The sequence below is a fragment of the Lutra lutra genome, chromosome 3 (genome assembly GCF_902655055.1).
Source record: "Lutra lutra chromosome 3, mLutLut1.2, whole genome shotgun sequence".
Lineage (NCBI taxonomy): Eukaryota > Metazoa > Chordata > Mammalia > Carnivora > Mustelidae > Lutra > Lutra lutra.
In genome coordinates this window covers 33,919,649-33,941,317 of record NC_062280.1, presented here as the reverse complement: position 1 = coordinate 33,941,317, position 21,669 = coordinate 33,919,649, and the positions used below count along the sequence as shown (strand labels likewise).

Below are 21,669 nucleotides of genomic sequence, written 5' to 3'. Positions count from 1 at the left end.
CCAACTCGGAGCTCGATCCCAGGACCCTGAGGTCATGACCTGAGCCAAAGGCAGAGGCTTAACCCACTGAGCCACCCAGGTGTCCCGAGCAGGTTTTGTCTTTAAGAGATGTAGCCACATTGGACTGTTGCAGCAAAAACTGGACGCTGTTGCTCTCATCACAAGGGCTGTTTGACCTCCCGCAGGTACAGACTATGGTTGATTCAAGCTAACCTCCATAAGTTGTGGTCTTTTTTTTTTTTTTTTTTTTTTTTTTTAAGTTGTAGTCCTTTTAAATCTTCTCACAGGATAGGATTTGCATCTCTGAATTTTCTCTTGCTTTGCACAGGGGCTGAGTCACAGAACTAAAGTGTGACAATTTCAGCAGGACTTTTTAACGAGGTGTGCAAATATTTACCTTGTTTCCCCTATCATGAGTCTGTCATTAGAGGCCACTATTGTGACAATCTAATTACTGTGGGGTCAGCTCCAACTTCTTTTTTCCCCTCTACTTCACCCCAAAAGAGGACAAAGGTATAATTTTTAAATTAACTTATGTTCAGGAAATTTCCCCCAAGGGTGTCTCGGTAGGAGGCAAACCCTCCAAAACACAACCCACGTTGTGTGGGGGTTTTATTTGTTTGTTTTTGTTATTCATTTTTCATCTCCTTTTCCTGAAGGAAATAAAACTTGTACCGCAGAGTGGCACCTCAAAGCATAACAAGGTAGCCAACGGATTTGACATGACAGGCCACATGCTGGCCAGGGGTCCTATCACAGCAGGAGGACCAATACCACAAACAGGAGGTAGCAAACGTCCCTAACATCCAGTTCTAGCTCTTCCATATGCAGAGAGTTTGGCCATGCATTGTGAAAATACGGTCCCTTTACACCTGGCAGATGAGGGGACATGCAACATAGACCTGACAAATCATGTGCTCTCCTCCGGAATTCTGAAGCTCCTAGCAGGGTAGGGAAATCTCCTTTAGCTGGGTCATGGGGATGAAGGGAAGGCAGGCAGCAGAGTTCTGGTCCTGGGGAGAAGTGATGTAGGGTCTTCTGCTGAGCCCTTATCCCAGATTGATTCTGGGGCCTGATTTGGTTGTGATTCTTCCTGTTCACCTTCTTATTGTTCTTGTGCATTTTCTGAGTCCCGTTCCCCAGCCTTCTGATAAATGAATTCTCAGCTTAAATCAGCGAGCATCAGTGCTGTTTATGCACCAAATAATTGAGATCAATACAGAGTGAAGTGCTAAAAAGGGGTTAAGGCCAAGTACAAAACTAGGGCGCCATATTAGGGAATTGAATTTTCAAAGGGGTAAACAAAAAATGTTAAAAGCTATTCATTTGGGGGTTCGGGGTCTCTTTGAAGTTTTCTTAGCTTTGATTCATTTGACTCTTTTCCTTTTGGATTGCTTCTTTCTTCTCCCTTATGGCTGTGGCAGTATGACCTGCCCCCTCCCCTTTCCCAAGCTAAGAAGGAAGCAGGATGGGAGCCGCAGAAGTGGAGGCAGGATCCCTTCTGAGAAGTGCTCTGCCTCTAGACTTTTGTCCAGGCTAGACAAAAAGAATCCAGCATGTAGTCTGGCTAGGTCACCAGAACAGGGCCTTGAATTAGAACCCTTCCATTCACAGGAAAGAGAGACTGAGAACTCATTTAAATAAAAAGGGGGGAAAAGGAAAGCTATCAGGCCACATGACTAAAAGACTGTCAGGCAACCACAGCAACAGGGTCACATCCTACCACCTAGCTCCCTAGCGAAGAAAGGGTCTTTTTCCAACACTTCAGAAGAAAATTCCTGGAGAGGCCTCTGATTGGCCTGTCCTGAGTCACCTGCTCACCCCTGAACCAATCAGTGCACCCAGGTGGTGGAGTTCTCTGATTGGTGAGGTGGAGGTTCTGTCTATTTGTTGGAACGAGATTTTGAGCAGACGGAAGAAGGGAGGCAGTCCCACCTGAACACCACCGAAAGGGTCCCCACATGGGACGCCTGGGTGGCTCAGTCAGTTAGGCGTCAACCTTTGGCTCAGGTCATGATCCCAGGATCCTGGGAAGGAGCCCTGCATCAGGATCCCTGCTTAGCAGAGAGCCTGCTTCTCCCATCCTCCCCGCACCCCTCCCCCATGCTTGTGCTTGCACCTGCGGCCTCTCTCTAGCTCAAATAAATAAATAAGTAAATAATCTTAAGAAAAGAGAGAAAGGGTCCCCAACAGGAAAGATTCCTGTTAATCGGAGGGAGTGAGAAGAGATGCCAGCAGGCAACAAAAGCCGGTGTCCTGTCCTGGCCCAAACTTAGCTGCTAAGGAGGAGCCTCCCCGCATGGTCCCTGGGAGGAGGACCCCTGCAGTGGCTCCTGGTCACCTTTTTCTTACAAAGAACTTGCCTTTTGACAACAAGAGGCCATCCAGCAGCTGGCTTCCCTCAGTCTGCTTTGTTTGTTCTAGAACCTATATTAGTTTCCCAGCACTGTTGTAGACAGGACCACAAACGTCGTGGCTTAGAGCAACAGGAAGTTAACCTGTTTATCACAGCTCTGGAAGCCACAGTCTGAAGTCAAGGTGTTGGCGGGGCCTCACCACCTCTGGGGCCCAAGTGGAGAACCCTTTATTGACTCCTACAGCTTCTCTCAGTGTTCGTTGGCTTGTGGCTGCGAAAGGCCAATCTCTGCCTCCACCGCCAGTCACCTTGTCCTCTTTATGTCTCTGGCTGTTTCTTATAATGACACCTGTCATTGGATTTAGGGCTCGCCAGAATAATCCAGAATGGTCTCAAAATCCTTACCTTAATTACATTTGCAAGACCCTTTTTCCAAATTAGTTCACATTTGTTATTTGCATCGTCGGTCACCCTTCCTTAGCCCACCCTACTTCTCTCTCTCTCTCTCTCTTACACACACACACAAAACCTCCATAGAGTTATGACCTGCCTGTCATTGTCATATTTGTCTTCATTAGGCCTAAAACAGTACTTGAACCAGAGTAGACACTCTGTGAATGTTAGCTGATTGAATAAAAGTACGAAAGACTTGATCCCCTTGGATTCCGTCCCTCAGCGCTTCTTCCAGTTATCTAGTCCTGCTCCAAACCCATTCTGTCCCTGTCGAGTATGCATGTATCTCTGTCCCTCATTAAAATACACACTCCCTGAAGCCTCTTTTTCCTGATTGTGGGTTACAATTTTTGCCCTTTAATTCAGAGCAAGGAAATTTAAGTGCTAAATATTGTGTTCGATGTGCACCCAGGAATTAATAGAAGATGAAGACAAATGTAAATGCCTGTGGCGGGGGCGCCTGGGTGGCTCAGTGGGTTAAGGCCTCTGCCTTCGGCTCAGGTCATGATCTCAGCGTCCTGGGATCGAGCCCCGCATCGGGCTCTCTGCTTGGCGGGGAGCCTGCTTCCTCCTCTCTCCATGCCTGCCTCTCTGCCTACTTGTGATCTCTGTCTGTCAAATAAATAAATAAATAAAATCTTTAAAAATAAATAAATAAATAAATAAATGCCTGTGGCGTGGTCTTGGTTTTACTTTCATTGTCTGTCCAGCTGTAAATAATTCTGGCTTCCCCTCCTCCTCCTCCCAACATGTTTCTCATCTCAAATTACAGGTGAAGCGAACACTGTGTCCAGAACTTTGACTATTTTTTTTAAAAAGATTTTATCTATTCATTTGACAGAGATCACAGGTAGGCAGAGAGACAGGTAGAGAGAGAGGAAGGCAAGCAGGGTCCCCACTGAGCAGAGAGCCCAATGCGGGGCATGATCCCAGGACCCTGGGATCATGACCTGAGCTGAAAGCAGAGGCTTTAACCCACTGAGCCACCCAGGCGCCCCTGTTTTTGTTTTTGTTTTTTTTAACTCTACGTCTCCTTTTTTCAACTCAGTCATCTCCCTCAATTCTTATTTCCTTAACTTGGCCCTGACAACTGATGCATGGAAAGGAAGCTTCCGATGGGCGCTAAACAGATTTCAGTAGGTTGAAAAGCAGGAGGCTAACCCTTGTTGTCGACCGCATTAAACCTAATTTTAAAAAAAGTAATAATTAACATGCTCTGCTACCCAAGCCTTGTCAGTCTGAAACACCTGCTGGGAAAGGACTAGTAATGGAGTAATTTCTACTGAGACACTTCACAGCCACAAAGATAATTAAATGACAGCAGTGATGCCCCACAGCTTTGAGCCTGGCGTGTGACTACCCATGTGTTCATGGAAGCTTCCCGGCCGCTCTCGACAAGACGTTCTTGAGCCCGCACCATCCAGCAGCACAGGGCTAGATGCTCAGGAGAAATGTGCCTGGTGAGGGGCCAGAGAGTTTTCGCTTGACTCCGGCAGTCTTCTCAGGAGAGCCCAGTTTTCACATTTCCGCAGCAAGGAATCAGTGTACACCAGAGAACCAGGTTTCAATTACTTTGCACATCGCTGTGCTAAATGAGCGAGCTTTCCAGGGGCCCTGCAGACACCACAAAAATGTTCCCCCAGGGCAAAAGCATAAAAACATAATGATCTTGCTGTAGATGTTGCCCCACAAACCCCCACGCAGGGCTTCTCAGGAATGAAAACCAGACTGGGAGCCGAGCCACGAGACCCAGCATTGCGGAGATGCTCGGCTCCTCACAGCTTTTCACCACTCCAGTGTGGGTCGGGGTTTGCGTTCAGCCACACTCATGAAAGTTGGGGTGGTGGTGGAGTCATTTGACACCTAATTTGACTTGGGGAATACTTGCCCTTTGTGTAGAAACAGGAAATATGCCAATGGGGTGATTGGAGTTGACTTCACGAGAAACAATTTTTTTCCCTTTTGTTGTGAGTGTAATTTAGGAAGGAGACAAACACATGACTGTGTCCCCGGCAGTCTGCATGCAGTCTGCAATGTGTCCCTGTAAATTCAGTAGGTTAAATTTAATACGTTGGGCACCACGAAGTTATACTCCAGGCATATTTCTGTCTTCTGCCGTGCTAAAATTAAGATGGTATTTTCTGTGCCTGCTTTAGGTTTTGTAAGGTGACTTCTGCAGAAAGCCTACAGAACTGAATGAAAATAGCAAGGTGCATAATGAAATAAATGACTATTCTCTCCACTGTCACATGAGGCTGTGACCCTGGCTCCCAGTGGAGTGAAGGGGAGGGGTCCAGGAATAGGTAGTCGTGAGAGAGATTTTTAAATTCATTAAGAAAGAGGAGCCAAAGCTCAGTTTTTACACAAAGGTGAAGGTTCTGGCTCTCTGAGTGGATGGCCCTGTAGTTTCTGCTTCAATATCCCAATATCCCAAACATACAAAGATCCAGCGAGGTCTGCTGCCTCAGGATGAGGGAGCACCTCTGGGAGCTGGGGGTGACTGTGGGGACAGTTCCATCCATCCCAGGAGAACGCAAGAAGGAAGAAAGAAGTGTGTGTCTCTGGTCAGTGACGGGTGACAGTGCGGGGAGAAGAAAGGGGCGAAGCCTCTAAGACAGAAGTCAGCCACAGGAACACGAGTAAGGGCAGGAACCAGCTCAGGATCTTGCTCTCTGTGACCAGTGGCCATGGCAACAGGACTGGACCTTTTATTTAGTGTGACAAGAGCTGAACCAAATTCCTAGATGTCCTGTGGATGAGTTGCCATGAAGAGAAGCGTAGACCCTGAGCATCTTAGGTATGATGCCTTAGCCAATATGGGATCAATGCCAGAGCCCTCTGGCTTTGGACTTGGAACTCAGGTAAAGCCCTTGGAGAAGAAGCAGTGAGATCAGTGTGTGTGTGTGTGTGTGTGTGTGTGTGTGTGTGTGTGTGTGTGTATCTGCCCATGGGACGCTCAGGTCTTTAGAAGGATTAATAATAATCACCACGAGTGTGCACTATGTCTGAGACACTATTCTAAGATTTTCTTATTAAGTGTACAATCCACATTCAAGTACTATTATTATCTGCATTTAACAAATCAGGAAACGGAAGCAAGTGGAGTATAAGTAACTGGGGCAATGGGGAGGTAGAGCTCAGGCCGGCTGACTTGAAGTCCTGGCCCCATGTTACCACCCTGTGTGTGGTCTGCCCCAACCATGTTTACTCCCCAATCCCTGGCATCAGTGAATGTCAGCTGGATGTGGTGAAAGGGACCGTGCAGCTGTGAGAAAGGTGGAATCCTGAGATGGAGAGATGGTTCTGGATTGTCTCTGTGGGCTCTAAACATAATCACAAGCGTCCTTACAAGAAAGAGGCAGAGGGATCCTTGACCACATGGATCACAGAGGATGACATGACACGGGAGGCCAGGTGATGTGAAGTGATGAAGGAGTCAGGAGCCAAGAAGCGCAGACACCTTCCAGAAGGTGCAACGGCAAAGAAATGGGCTCTTCCTAGTGCCCCCAGGAGGGGCCAGCCTGGCCAGTGCCTTGCTTTTAGCCCTGTCATACCCATTTCAGACTCTGCCCACCGGAATTGGAAGATAAGACATTTGTGTTTGTTTTCAGTCACCAAGTATGTGAAAATTTGTTATAGCAGCCGTAGGAAATTAATACACCATTGTTCTCAATGCTTTTCATAGAAACACATGGAGATGAGTCCTTGGTGGGGGAGGTGGAGCTTGTGTCCCCAGACATGGTCACATTTCAATACCATCAGCTCCCACCAAATTAAGTAGTGTGTGTGTGTGTATGTGTGTGTGTGTGTGTTTGGTGAAGGTAAGGCATAATAAACATGTTATAATTACATGATTAAGAGAACTAAAAAGATCTCAAAATTCGTTGTTAAAAGGTTAGTATTATAAATCTAACACATGGTTTTAAATCTTTTTACTTTGACTCCACAAAGAATATGAACAAGTAGGTAATGCTGCAGAATAAACCTATGTAAACCTTATTTGATGGGCGCCTGGGTGGCTCAGTCAGTTAAGCATCCGCGTTCGCCTCAGGTCATGATCTCAGGGTCTTGGGACTGAGCCCCGCATTGGGCTCTCTGCTCAGTGGGGAGTCTGCTTCTCCCTCTGCCCCTTCCCTCTTCTTGTGCTCTCTTCTCAAATAAATAAAATAAAATAAAATAAAATAAAAACCTTATTTGATTATTGTAATGACATAATATTATTATTTGCCTCATTAGTTTGGCTTGGCAATTGTTAACTGACACCCCCAGGAATATTCATAGCATTATTCTGCACTCAGAAATATAGATGCAAGTGCCCTTACTCATGCCTTCTCATCTTCCCTTGTCCCTTTCTTAATAAAAGTATATCCACAGTTAGAAGGACAAGAAAAGGGTTGTAAAAGACAAAATGAGCCCTAGCACACAAATCGCAGCTGGCTGTTAGGCGCTGAGGACTGGGGATGTTTCCATTCTGCTAGCAGTAGGGTCCTCCTTTCTGCTCTCGTTCAGGGAGTTGGTCCGGATGTAAGTGATAGCAAGTGAGGTTGTGATTGGAATCACTGGGAATCTTATTTAATTAAAAAAAAGCTAATCAGTCACAAACTTTGGTCCGACATTACTAATTGCGGAACAGTCCTGGATACGGGCACCCGGTGTTCATTGGGAGAGACAAGGAAGGTATGTCTCTCTTTTACAGGCACAAGCAGGGTCTCATGGTATGTATGGGATACAGGTGTTGTGTGTTTTTTAGGACAAACACACAGGCAGCCCTGAGAGTTGAGAGCATAGGTGAAACTTCTCATTCACGTAGGGTGTCAGCTCATAACCTGAGGTTACAGCTCATAACCTGAGGTTACCTCAGGAGCATTTGCCTGAGCGCAGAAGGAAGGGGTCAGTAGATGGCAAACTGTGTCTTATCAGGTTATTTTGACCTCAAAGAAGTGGAAGAGATAGCAAACAGGGACAAGGCAGGAAGGACACTTGCCATTGGGAGTGAGTCTCCAGGAGAAGTTTTCACGGGCCACCTAGAAATCCTACACTGGAAATCTTTGCAGTCATCTTACCTAAGATGTAAGACCACTCCCAACATAGGGACATGCAGATGCTTCATTGACATTAATGTTAAGTGAATCCTTAGCTCTGTGTAAAACTTTATTCATCATAAAAATCACCCTTAAGTGAGAAAAGAGATAATCCAACAGAGGCAGACAAATGATAGAAAGGAAGGATTTTAAAAGATCTCTAAGTACTTCTCATGTTCATTGCCAGGTAAACTTTATGCTAAACAGGCAGTCTACTAAACTGTCACTAGTCCAGGTGAGTTGGCAGCCAAGTACACATTACCCACATCTGTAATGGAACGTTCCACGTATAAACAAGTTCTGACACTTCATGTCTGTCTTAGGAGGAATTGTGTGCTATAAAGATTCATAATCTGCCTCAAAACAGCATCAAAGTCTTGTCAGTTGGGCATGGTTTCCTTGAATTAATCGAGAAAGTGCTGGTCTTTTTTGAAGAATGATTTTTAAGTCTATCCATCTTCACATTAATGCTGGGAAGGCTTAGTTCTATAGAATAAAGAAAGGCAGAATACACAAGAGAGGATAAAAATGTTGGAGTCCATCAGCAGTGGCAATCTCGTCCTCGAATAAATCTTCACTTTTACTCCCCTCCCATGATTTCTTTGTCTCTCTGTAACTGCCATGATCATGGTCTGTCCTGTGATTTCTGTTTTTTATGTCACACCTGTATCACATTCCTCTAAGAAGTGGTAAAATCAGGAAAGGGAAAGATTGTCTTAAATTATTGTATTCCCCAAATCGCACAAGAGGGTGTTTGTTTCACAAGCATTAAATAGCAATTCTATGCCTTATATTGGCAATCGTGTTAGATTTTATTCTAATAACGTGGAAAAGATCAGTAGTTCAAGGCTGCCTTGAACCTTGTTAAAATATGTTTAAGGTAAGTTTTATTACTGTTCAGGAGTGGTGAGGCCAACAGACAAGAAGACGACCACCACTGAACAGAGAGCGTCCCCAAGAGGGGGCATGCCATGTGCTGCAGGGCCATGTGGGGAAGCCGGAGTTGGGCAGGGGGCAGAGAGAGGAAGGGGGGGGGAACGCGTGGGCAAGAGCCTTTATTGTGGTTTCTGTGGGAAGGGAACAGGAGGCAAGGGAGGGTGTGCAGATTTAGGATAGCTACTTCGAAGGATTCCAGCAAGGTCTGAGTGTAAGGGCTGTATCTAGCTGTCTAGTCCCTGTCTCCAGTGTAATTAGTATGGGGTAATAGTGGCTCCCTGAGAGATCCTTATGTGAGCTGGGAAAGGAGATAGTGGGGATGTGGTGTCTGGATTGGCTGGTTTATATGTGAAAAGAATACTTTCAGGTGAGTTTTGAACTCTCTCTAGGAATTGGCCAGCTCTGAGAGGGGCGGAGTCTCTCCAGGGCCAGCAAGTCCCCAGATGTCAAGGCATCAGAATAAAAAGACATGCTTAATACATGTGGAGAAACTACTACCAGACGTACAGAACAGTAAGAACGTGAATGGTGAACACCTGTTCTGAGCTTAGCCTCTGCCACATGTATGAACTCAGAAGATTTTGAGCTGTTGCTGTTTTAGCTAGGCTAGATCACTTGCCTGAGAACATTCTGCTGCTAAATTTCTAAATTAGGATTACCAAGTGGCATGGCTCCAGAGAACCACAAAGGGGCCTGGTAGTGTTTAAGGGAGGTGGCATGGAGCAGTTAAAAAAACATAGCAGTGCTAGAGAGAGTGAGCTTGGTGAGAAGGAAGGTGGGGCACGATGGTCTATATTCTCTTCTCATGGGAGAGATAAATGAGAGATTATATTCTGAATGAATGAAAAATACTATAGAGTTGAGGGTCCATATCTGGACTCTTTATTCTGTTCCATTGACCTATGTGTCTGTTTTTGTGCCAGTATAATGCTGTCTTGGTGATCACAGCTTTGTAGTAAAGCTTGAAATCAGGCAACATGATGCCTCCAGCTTTGTTTTTCCTTTCCAACATTTCTTTGGTGATTTGGGGGTATTTTCTGGTTCCAAACGCATGTTAGGACTGTTTGTTCTAGCACTTTGAAAAATGCTGGTGGAATTTTGATCGGGAAGGCATTGAAAGTATACATTGCTCTGGGCAGTATAAACATTTTAACAATGTTTATTCTTTCAATCCATAAGATAGCGACCCTCAACTCTATGGTCAAGTAATCTTCAACAAAGCAGGAAAAAAATATCCAATGGAAAAAAGACAGTCTTGGGGCGCCTGGGTGGCTCAGTGGGTTAAGCCGCTGCCTTCGGCTCAGGTCATGATCTCAGGGTCCTGGGATCGAGTCCCACATCGGGCTCTCTGCTCAGCAAGAAGCCTGCTTCCCTCTCTCTCTCTCTCTCTGCCTACCTCTCCGTCTACTTGTGATCTCTCTCTGTCAAATAAATAAATAAAATCTTAAAAAAAAAAAAAAAAGACAGTCTCTTCAAAAAATGGTGCTGGGAAAATTGGACAGCTGTGTATAGAAGAATGAAACTCAGCCATTCTCTTACACCATATACAAAGATAAACTCAAAATGGATGAAAGATCTCAACATGAGGCAGGAATCTATCAAAATCCTGGAGGAGAACATAGGCAGTAACTTCTTTGACAGCAGCCACAGCAACTTCTTTCAAGAAACGTCTCCAAAGGCAAAGGAAAAAAAAGTGAAAATGAAATTTTGGGATTTCATCAAGATAAAAATCTTCTGCACAGCAAAGGAAATAGTCAAGAAAACAAAGAGGCAACCCGCGGAATGGGAGAAGATATTTGCAAATGACACTATAGACAAAGGGCTGATATCTAAGATCTATAAAGAACTCCTCAAACTCAACACTCAAAAATCAGATAATCATGTCAAAAGATGTGCAAAATATATGAATAGACACTTCTCCAAAGAAGACATACAAATGGCTAGCAGACACACGAAAAAATGTTCATCATTGTTAGCCATCAGGGAAATTCAAATCAAAACCACATTGAGATACCACCTTACACCAGTTAGAATGGCCAAAATCAACAAGACAGGAAACAACAAGTGTTGGAGAGGATGTGGAGAAAGTGGAACATTCTTACACCGTTGATGGGAATGCAAGTTGGTGCAGCCACTTTGGAAAACAGTGTGGAGATTCCTCAGAAAATTAAAAATAAAGCTACCTTATGACCCAGCAATTGCACTACTGGGTATTTATCCCAAAGATACAGATATAGTGAAAAGAATGTACACCAGTATTCATAACAGCAATGGCCACAGTCGCCAAACTGTGGAAAGATCCAAGATGCCCTTCAACAGACAAATGGATAAAGAAGATATGGTTCATATATACAATGGAATATTATGCCTCCATCAGGAAAGATGAATACCCAACTTTTGTATCAACATGGACAGCACTGGAAGAGATTATGCTGAGTGATATAGGTCAAGCAGAGAAAGTCAATTATCCTATGGTTTCACTTACTTGTGGAGCATAAGGAATAACATGGAGGACATTAAGGAAGGAAAGGAAAAGTGAATTGGGGTAAATCGGAGGGGGAGATGAAGTATGAGAGACTGTGGACTCTGCGAAACAAACTGAGGGTTTTGGAGGGGGTGAGGTGGTGGGTGAGCCTGGTGGTGGGTGTTAAGGAGGGCATGTATTGCCTGGAGCATTGAGTGTGGTGCATAAACAATGAATCTTGGAACACTGAGAAATATAAAATTAAGATGTTAAAGAAAAAAAAAGAAAAATACCTACTCACAAAATTTAATTGAGCTAAACAGACATGCCATCTACTAGGTTATCACTAGGCCAGGTGAGTTGAAGAAATATATTTCTTGGGATGCCTGGGTGGCTCCATTGGTTAAGTGAGTCTTTGGCTCAGGTCATGATCCCAGGGTCCTGGGATCAAGTCCCGCATCAGGCTCCTTGCTCAGTGGGGAACTTGCTTCTCCCACTGCCTGCCTCTGCCCCTGCTTGTGCTCTCTCTCTCTCTAATAAATAAATGAAATCTTTTTTTTTTTTAGAAAAAGAAGAAATATATGTTCTTAATGATTCTCTATTCTGGTAGTTGTTGAAAAGAACTCTAGTTAATTTTCTCACATTGAAATGCATTTTAAAAATGTAAAAATTAAGGTTTGGCTTCAGCAAGTGGATGGGCTTCCAGTGGGTGGGCTATGCCAGTGTTCCCATCTAACAAGCAGGCTAGGAGCAGAAAGACACAGCCCAGGGAGAAAGCATGCATGATATTAAGGGAAGTGGGTAAGGAGATACCACCCAGAGGCAATGGGGCTGAAAGTCCCCGAAACATTTCTCAAAGTATCACAGCCACAAGTCAGGGAGGATACAGAGTCCAAGGGGTCAGAGTAAGGGCCGCACGGAAGCAGTGTGATTGGTGGGAAGTGGGGCTCAAGCCAGGCCAGCTGGGGTTCTGTTATTGTTTGTGAGAACCAGAGAAAATGAGGCTGGCTTGAAGGAGCCTCTGATATTGTGGTAATTTGTCACAAAGAGCCCATTTCAGACTATTCTTACCTGGGAAGCTTCCAAAACCATGTCTCATTGGAGCTCTCCAAGCCAATACAACCCCAGATGCCGTCGGGGCCCCACTCAAGATTCCATCTTTTTCCGGAAGCCTAGACTGTGTGTTGAAGTAATGCCGGGAAGGTCTACATTGAAGCCCAGACAGAACCCTTGGGCTTCCTTGAGAGTAACATGCAGTGAATATTCATCCGGTTAATTTGATCTCATTGAAAAAATCCTGTCCTGAACAGGGAAAAAGTGTCACGCACCTGCAATATACACTCTCACCTTTTTTTTTTTTTTAAATTTTTTTTTTTAAAGATTTTATTTATTTGTTTGACAGACAGAGATCATAAGCAGGCAGAGAGGCAGTCAGAGAGAGAGGAGGAAGCAGGCTCCCTGCTGAGCAGAGAGCCCGATGCGGGGCTCGATCCCAGGACTCTGAGATCATGACTGAGCCGAAGGCAGCAGCTTAACCCACTGAGCCACCCAGGCGCCCCCACTCTCGCCTTTTTAATGAGTGTTTGCAAATGCCCAGAGCATTGGCTTCATCTACATTAAATGAGTAGGGTGCTATTGCCACCTTGTGATCAGAGAAAGAAGTGTTTTTATTCTGGGAGCTGATTATGTAATGCCTCATTTAAATAAGGATTAGTTTCCCTCATCTGCTTTTGATCAACTCTTTCTTCTTTTGTTGCTTTACACATATTTACAAAAACATGTGCTTAAATTAAAAAAAAAAATCTGCGTTAGCCTAAAGTGGTCAAGAAAACCCATCCCAAACCATCAGAAGCCAAGTAAGGGACCAGTGTTTATCTAGAGTCTCTAGCCACAACTGTTCTCAGAAAAACAATCTGGCAGCTTTGGGGCCAGATACTGAAAACCTCTGGCCACCTGCTAGATTAAACTGTAGGAACTCCAAATTGTCCTAGACATCCCTTCAAGGGAAATTCTAAAAATCTCTCTGAGTTTTATTGTAAGAGATGATTGGAGCTGCCTCCTGCTTTGATTTAACACATTTTTTTTTTGGATGAGCGGATTATTATAAAATCAAGCTAAATATTTTGTAAATGTTATCCAGAGAGAACATTCCCAACCACTAGAAATTAAAATAAGCAAAATATTACTAGCAGGAAAAACTTCACATTGACTCGAAATGAATATGAACCATTTTTTAATGCTTCAGAAACTAGCTCCCACCCCCCCAAATAGGAAGATTATGGATTGAAATGTCATCCACCTCCTGTGCAATTTTCACTCATTTCTTTCACATCTGTTGTTTCTGTCATTTGTGTGCTCCTTGAAGACTGTCCATGGGTGGCCGTGACACTATTTTCATGAGAGGCTGTTGGCCTTATCATAGTTCTTCTGGCCTTTCATGAACCCTGATTTAAGCCCTGTCCTCACCCTCTGTCCTTCATCTCCAGCCCCCATAACTTCTCGTCTTGTTAACTAACATTGGACAGAAACGTTCTTTGCCAAGCATGGAAGAGGGGTGTATTTGTAAGGGGGAAATTCAGGTCTTTTTGTTTTTATTGGTTAGAAAGATGAATCTAGGCCTTAGTCAGATATTCTCAGCAATAACTTAGATAAGGAAAGAATAAGCCAGGATCATAAAAATGTATAAGCTACCTGGCATTTAAAGGAAGATCCAAGTCACACGGAGCGTCTGAACTGTTAGCTTGAATGGCACTTTAAGCAGCTATGTGTAGCCCTCCTCTTCAGGGGGGGAAACATTAGGGACTCATCCCAGAAATTACATCCTGATGCTAATGTTAAAATGACTACTTCCTGTTTTAACATGGCTCATCAGAAGCTGTGTGGGAACAGCACTGGGAAGAAGGGAACCCTTTGGTTTAGTTGCTCTTTAATGATATTTAGGCAACAGCTTCGTTAGGGCTTCCAGAAGACATGGCCTCCATGTTCCTGTTCGTCCAGCATACTCCTCTGTCAGAGCAAGTTTGATTTCTTGGTTATGGTTACTTATTTCTGGGTTAGTGCTGAGAGAGTATGTTGGAGCCCTCTCTGAAATCATACCCTCTTATTCCATATAATCACAGCTTTCTTTCTAGCTTCTGGCTCTGGAAAAAAATGTTAGTAATTGAGTGGTCAAAAGGGAAGAAATTCTTGTGCCATTAAAAACTTCCATGGCCACCTTGACCTTTGAGCCTTCCCAATGACTTTCAACTTTCCTGAAGCCCTGGACTGACTTCCTACCTGGTCAGGAGATGGACAAATTTCTCCATCACTGTCCAAGGAGGCTCTAAATGCCCTAGACTTGGGTACCACTCAGGGTTTGTATGGCACTTTCCTCTGATGCTCTGCACAGGTGCATGACATCTCATGGGATTCTATTCTCCCAACTAAATGAGAGGCTCTTTCAGAAGCAGGGAACCTGTCAACTGTCTCATCGTTCTGGGAAGCCTTGGAAATGCCTGTGAACTTAGCATGTGTGCGTGGTTGATAATCAGATAATGAAGAATGAGAGAAGGAGGAAGAGGAGGAAGAAAAGGCGGTGGAGAAGTCAGAGAGAGATGGATATCAAAAGAACCCAAGGAATCTCAAGAATGACACAAAGACCTAAGGTTCAAGAACCTTGGATCCAAGCAGGGCACAGCACTATTGTAATCCTGGGCTAGTGACGCCTTCATTTGTATCTTGTCATTTTGTGTTTGGAATCTTGGGGTATCTACTGGAAGGCAACAAGAAGTGAGGCTAGATTGTTCATAGCTTGGGGAAAAAGTCAAGGAGACGGTTCAGTAGAGGGCGGTAAAGGAGCCTCTCTTCAGCTTCCTCTCTCACAGGGGCTCCTCATCCCCTTCCTCATACAATTGTTTCTGTTTCCTTGTGCTCTCATGCATTCCTCTCCTTTTTATGTGGTTGCAATCCAAGTTTCTACATAATTCCAAGTTCCATTTCCTCTCTGTCATGGCCACAAAATATTATTTCATAAACTTCCATTTTACTCCATGGTTAGCATCCATGGTAAATTGTGGTGCTTGCTGGCCATTCCTTTGAGCTTATATGCCCACGTTTCCTTTGGGGGAAATATTACAGGCTTTCAGTTTGTTCCTCTTTCAATTTCAAATTATGATCATGAAGATCTATTAGGTGCATAGAATTGAGCCGATCACGCTTCTAATTTCACGGCATATCATCACCATCATTCTCTCCTGCAGTTCCTCTTATATTATTCTAGTTTATTTTATTTTCCTCTCTTTTCCCTCCTGGTCCCCAGTCTCATTCCCTTCCTTGTGTCTGGTGTATTTACTATATACTTTCCCCAAATGACTTTCAATAAATTTCTTTATATGTCTGTCCACGATAAACATATAGCATTGCTTTCTGTTTTAGAAAATGTACTTAAAAGGCATTGTGCCTCAAACCAATTCTGTTTCAAACTTTCTTTTTTCAGCCACCTATGGTCTTGAGATCGGTCTATGTTGCCGTATGTGCAGCCAATTCCTTCTTTTCCCTTTCCTTCCTTCTGCACAGTGATCTGGTGTACGGATGGTGCACATTTTTCTTACCTTTACTTTCACATTTTTTGATGGACATCTTCATGGTTTCTTTCTTTCTTTCTTTCTTTCTTTTTTTTTTTTTTTAAGATTTTTTGTTTAGGGGCGCCTGGGTGGCTCAGTGGGTTAAGCCGCTGCCTTCGGCTCAGGTCATGATCCCAGGTCCTGGGTTCGAGCCCCACATCGGGCTTTCTGCTCAGCAGGGAGCCTGCTTCCTCTTCTCTCTCTGCCTGCCTCTCTGCTTACTTGTGATTTCTCTCTGGCAAATAAATAAATAAAATCTTAAAAAAAAAAAAAAAGATTTTTTGTTTATTTTTTTGACAGAGAGAGGCAGGGAGAGAGAGAGCCCACAAGCAGGGGGAGCTGCAGGCAGAGGGTGAGGAAGAAGCAGACTCCCCACAAAACAGAGAGCCTGACGTGGTGCTCAATCTCAGGACCCCGGGAACATGACCTGAGCCAAAGGCAGATGCCTAACCGACTGAGCCACCCAGGTGCCCCTGATATCTTTGTGACTTCTAACTCCTGGAACCCCCAACACTGTAGTCAGCCCCCTGGTACATGGTCTCTTGAGCATCGGAGAGAGAATTTGGGGGGCTATATATATGGGAGTAGAAAAACTGTGTCTGAAGGTTATGGTGTGCCCAATTTCACAAAATCCTGCCAGAGTGCTCTCCAAATGAACACTCAAGCTGTGTTTCCACTAGCAGTGCATAGGGTTTTTGTTTTCCTACATCCCCACCAATAAATGGTTTTATCCAAGTTGCATTTTTGACCATCTGATGGGTTAAAATAGTATCTCAGGGTGGTTTACATTTGTCTTTCTCTGATACTAGTGTGGGGTCATTTTTCTTCTCTGAATTGTATAGAATTTGTGGCCATTTTTCAATTGTCAGTTGTCTACTTGTCCATTTTTCTATCAGGTGTCCCGTCTTTTTTGCACTCTCAGCTGTAGGAGTTCCATTGACATGCAAAAAGCACTTAACTTGCCTGACTCTTTTCTAGTCTCATGAAAAATCAACTTTGAACAATCTACCTTTGTCTGGATAAACTGACCCATAAGATCAAAGACTTGTTGCCCTAACTTCGCCTGCCAGTTTCAAAGTTGAGAGAGAAGAGAAGATCACAAGAGGGGGAGATGCTCTGAGCTGCCAACATTCGAGCTTTTATTTGCAAATGAGAAAAACTGTGCTTGTGATTCACAGACCTGTACCCTTGGGGATAAAAATGCATTATATGTCTAGAAAAAAATTTTTAATTTAAGCATAAAGGAGGACAGTACTGACTTTTAAAAAATTCAGGGTGGTAGGACTTCAGGCATGGTGGGATACAAAGGTTTAAGGAGATCATTGTTCCATCTCTTGGTGACTTTTGCATTGACTGGTCTTGTTCCTGGGCAGACTTCCTCTCCAGTAGCAAATGGTCCTGGGGATCTCCAAGCTGGTGGATCTTTGGTGCTTCTGATCTCCATGGGCAGAGTGTTTTGATGCCATTAAGGGGTTAGTTTATACTTAAACAAGATTACTCAGAGACTAATCGACATATACAAAATTTAAATGTGACATTAGTAAAATCTGTAACTTTAATAAGTTATAAATTCCATTCTAGTCACATTAGTGATGGTAATAAGTTATAAATGTAGAAGCCTAATTCTTTCTTATGCTTTACAAATTAAATTACAAATCTTATCATCTATTTATAAAGCTAGCAAATTTCCAACAGTCACTTTTAAGAGTGCTTGAATAATCTAATAAAATTCCCTTAGACATTTAAACTACATTTATAAATTAAATATATTTAATTTTCTTTGAAGCCCTTCAAATGTCTGATTAACAAACAAAGCTTTCCAAGTTCTTAGATACTACTCTGGTAAATCAAGTACATTAAAACTGTACATATGGGGAAAGTCATAAATTCTCCTAAATGATCTTACACTGTTTTACATTAGTCAACTTTTCTTGTTCTTTTCATCCTAAAAATGCAAGTCTAAATCAATTATCCAAATGCCTTTTTACTTTGGAGTAGCTGTTAATCTGTTAAGTACTCAGATTCTCTTAAGCATTACCAATGCTTAAAGTATCCAATATGTACAGATCGGGTTTTTTTCCATATTTAATGGTTGCATACAACCTGAAGCTTTAGTTAGGATATAAGATCTGGAATAGCATGCTGGAAGAGTATGTTTTTCACCATCCAGATGGGACAGACAGAGCTCTTTTTAATGGCTGCTAAACCAAGACAGAGCTCTTTTTAATGGCTGCTAAACCACAAGTCCATGTGTGTCAAAAGAGAGGCCTTTGGGGCACCTGGGTGGCTCAGTCATTAGGCGTCTGCCTTCGGCCCAGGTCATGATCCCGGGGTCCTGGGATCGAGCCCCGCATCGGGCTCCCTGCTTGGCGGGAGGCCGGCTTCTCCTTCTCCCTCTGCTTGTGTTCCCTCTCGTGCTGTGTCTCTGTCTGTCAAATAAATAAATAAAATCTTAAAAAAAAAAAAAAAAAAGAGAGGCCTTTTGGCCTTCTTCAAATTAAAGGTTTTTTAATTCTGAAATTAGATTAGAGCTATAAGCTCCTACCCAGATGCTTTCAACATTTAATTGGATTCACTTTAATTCTGAGTCTTCCTCCTCCTCTTCCTCCTCCTCCTCTTCTTCTTCTTTAAAGGAAGTGAGGAAAGGATTGCCAGGGAGAGTGGGAGAATATTAAGTAGGCCCCACACCAAGTGAGGGGCTCAATCTCACAACCCTGAGATCATGATCTGAGCTGAAATCAAGAGTTGAATGCTTAACTGACTGACGCACCCAGGGGCCCCTATAATATCCTTCTTATTTTGCAGGACCAAAACCCTAATAATTTTGTGAGTACACCCCATTGGATTCTGCACACCTCTGCAGGTTCGGTCAGGCTCTGAGGTCACAAACTTAGTCATACTAATGACAGAAAAAGCCGCTTTGCAAGTATAACCTACAATTCTAGGTGAGAGAATTTACTTGGTTCTGTTTGAGTTGTGTGCGCACTTCTGAAGTAATTTTTGTATCCTGGGCTATGAGATATTTGGAATAACCTATCTTGGGAAAGAGGCTTTCTTTTCCCTATGTTCACCTTAGGGAAAACATATATTTAATACACATATTTATAATTAACTAAACATAACTATATATACAAGTATGTATGTGTATCTCATAGAAAGTGTTATGGCATATAAAATCATGATATAAAAATATTTATATGTTCTTTTATCTAAAGGACAGAGATGGAAGTTTTTCAGATGTTGAATTTTAACAGTTGCCTTTCAGAAATCATGAAGATCATCACGTTGTTTTTCTGTGATTTATTAAAGTGGTAAGTTTGTGGTAAGATTTATTAAAATGGTAAATTACATTGGATTCCCTAATTGTGAAACTTTCATTAATATGAATCCAACCTGGAATCATGTGTTATTGCTTTAAAGTACTGATATAATGTTCTGGCTAATATTTTCATTTAATACATTGATAATTATAATTGAGATTCTCCTACAGTTTTTTTTTTTTTTTTGGTAACTCAAATTTTCTGGGAAAATCATTAATTACATGCAGATTCTCAAAGTGATCGGCTCAGATTTGAGTAAAGTGTTCTATAATTTTTCAAATGCCTTTGAGTCAAATTACTTCTCCATCCTCATTCTTATTTATCTGTAATTCCCATACTTTTTCATGATCAGGTCAGACAAGTGTTTATCAGCCTGGGCACTACTGATGTTTTGCATCAAACAGTTCTTGGTCATGGGACCTGATGTGGCATGTCTGGGAGCATCCTTCCTGCTACCTTCCAGATGCCAGTAACGTCTATTGTTACCCAACTGTGACAACCAAAAGTATCTCCAAACATTGCCAAATGTCCCCTGGGTGAAGGGGTGGGCAAAATCACCCAGGTTGAGAACTACCAGACTAGACGATGGTTTTTCTAGATTTTTAAAATTTCATTTTGTATTTAAAGAAACAACCATTGGATGCCTTAAACTTATGAATAAGGAAGGAAAACGAGGGTTCAGGGTGATGCCCGAATCCTTACTGCTAATGTGAGATGAATTTTTAAGTGGGTAAAGTTGCCTCTGAGAAGAGCTGCCTACTTTGTGCGATGCCTGGGAGTCGTGATCTGCCCCTTCTGCTTTGACACTGGAGGGGTAGAGTAGTATGAGGGCAGTAAATGAGGATGAGAAGGAAAGGAAGGAAGGAAGGAAGGAAGGAAGGAAGGAAGGAAGGAAGGAAGGAAAGAAGGAAGAGAGAGAGAAAGGGAAAGAGAAAAAGAACAGAGGAAAGAACTATTGGATTCATTCTTTTAGTTCTATCACTTTTTCGTCTTTATTTTCTTGCGTGTGGTTTCTTTGGATCCATTTTTTTTTTTTTTTGTCTAAACACCTGGGTTGGCTGCTTCATTGATTTCTGACTGTTCTTACTGTGGCCTGTCACTCCATGGAGTCGAGTGGGATTCAAGGGGTCTTCTGTATCCCCAGCCCAGCCCATGCACATGAATCTTTTTGTTCCACATAAGAGGTCTTTGGCTTGTCCCATGGATGCTTCATCATTTTGTAGAAGTCGGTGCTTTGACAGGTCTCCCCAAAGTTCCCAGATCTCTCCATGATTTTGATATTTAGTATTTTCTGTTTTCCTGGAAGACCGAGTTGCCATTATTGTTTAGTGTCCTTCATGTATTTGGCTCATTTCAGAGTGGAAGAAAGGTAGAGACGCCTTTGATCTACCATCCAAAATCCAAAATCCAATGTACTAATTATGTAGGGTTTGATTTGGGCAAACTATATTATTGGCTGCTAATTTTCAACAAGTTTGTGCAACTTGTGGGAATAGCTGCTTGCCTTGTCACTTGCTTAAAACAGTCCTCAGAACTGTCATCCTCATCTTCATTTTTGACAAATTAACTGTACTCTACCATTAGAAATAACAAACGGGGGGGCCTGGGTGGCTCAGTCAGTTAAGGGTCTGCCTTCGGCTCAGGTCATGATCCCAGGGTCCTGGAATGGAGCCCTGCATTGGGCTCCCTGTGCAGTAGGGAGTCTGCTTCTCCCTCTGCTTGCCACTCTCCTTGCTAGTGTTCTCTCTCTCTCTGACAAATAAATAAATAAAATCTTAAAGAAAGAAAGAGAGAGAGAAAGGAAAGAAAGAAATAAAGAAAGAAAAGAAGGAAGGAAGGGAGGGAGGGAGGGAGGGAGGGAGGGAGGGAGGGAGGGAAATAGCAAACAGACAATTCTAGTCTGATGCATTAGCGATTTAAAATAACACTTTTCTTGGGGTGCCTGGGTGGCTCAGTGGGTTAGAGCCTCTGCCTTTGGCTTAGGTCATGATCCCAGAGTCCTGGGATCGAGCCCCACATCGGGCTCTCTGCTCGGCAGGGAGCCTGCTTCCTCCTCTCTCTCTCTCTCTCCCTGCTTGTGATCTCTGTCAAATAAATAAATAAAATCTTTAAAAAAAATAAAATAAAATAACACTTTTCTTTCCACAGATGCATTTCATGAATAATGAGTTCTATACACTTGGTGGCTCAGTGTTGCTGATGACTAGAGGTGAAAGTGCCCCAGCAAAACACGGATGTCAAGGAGCGTTACCTGGAAAACAGTGAGAAATGAAAGCCTGCTGTCTGCTTCCCTGTGGAACGCAGGTTTTATGGACAAAGCCATCCAAACTCATACACTTATGAGTTGTTCGTACACTTTTCTAAATAAAACATACTCTTCATGTCCTTAAACTACAGTATCATGTTCAGAATTTAAACTTAAAACGATACATACCCTGTCAGTCTCAAAATTTTCTCC

At 43.1% G+C, this 21,669-nt stretch overlaps 1 non-coding gene across 1 annotated transcript; it reads left to right on the top strand.

Annotated features, from left to right (window-relative positions):
* Positions 1 to 19,851: 19,851 nt before the first annotated feature.
* On the top strand, positions 19,852 to 20,004 carry LOC125096501 (U12 minor spliceosomal RNA). Its single transcript, XR_007126210.1, has one exon. It is a non-coding gene; the product is annotated as a U12 minor spliceosomal RNA (small nuclear RNA).
* Positions 20,005 to 21,669: the final 1,665 nt, after the last annotated feature.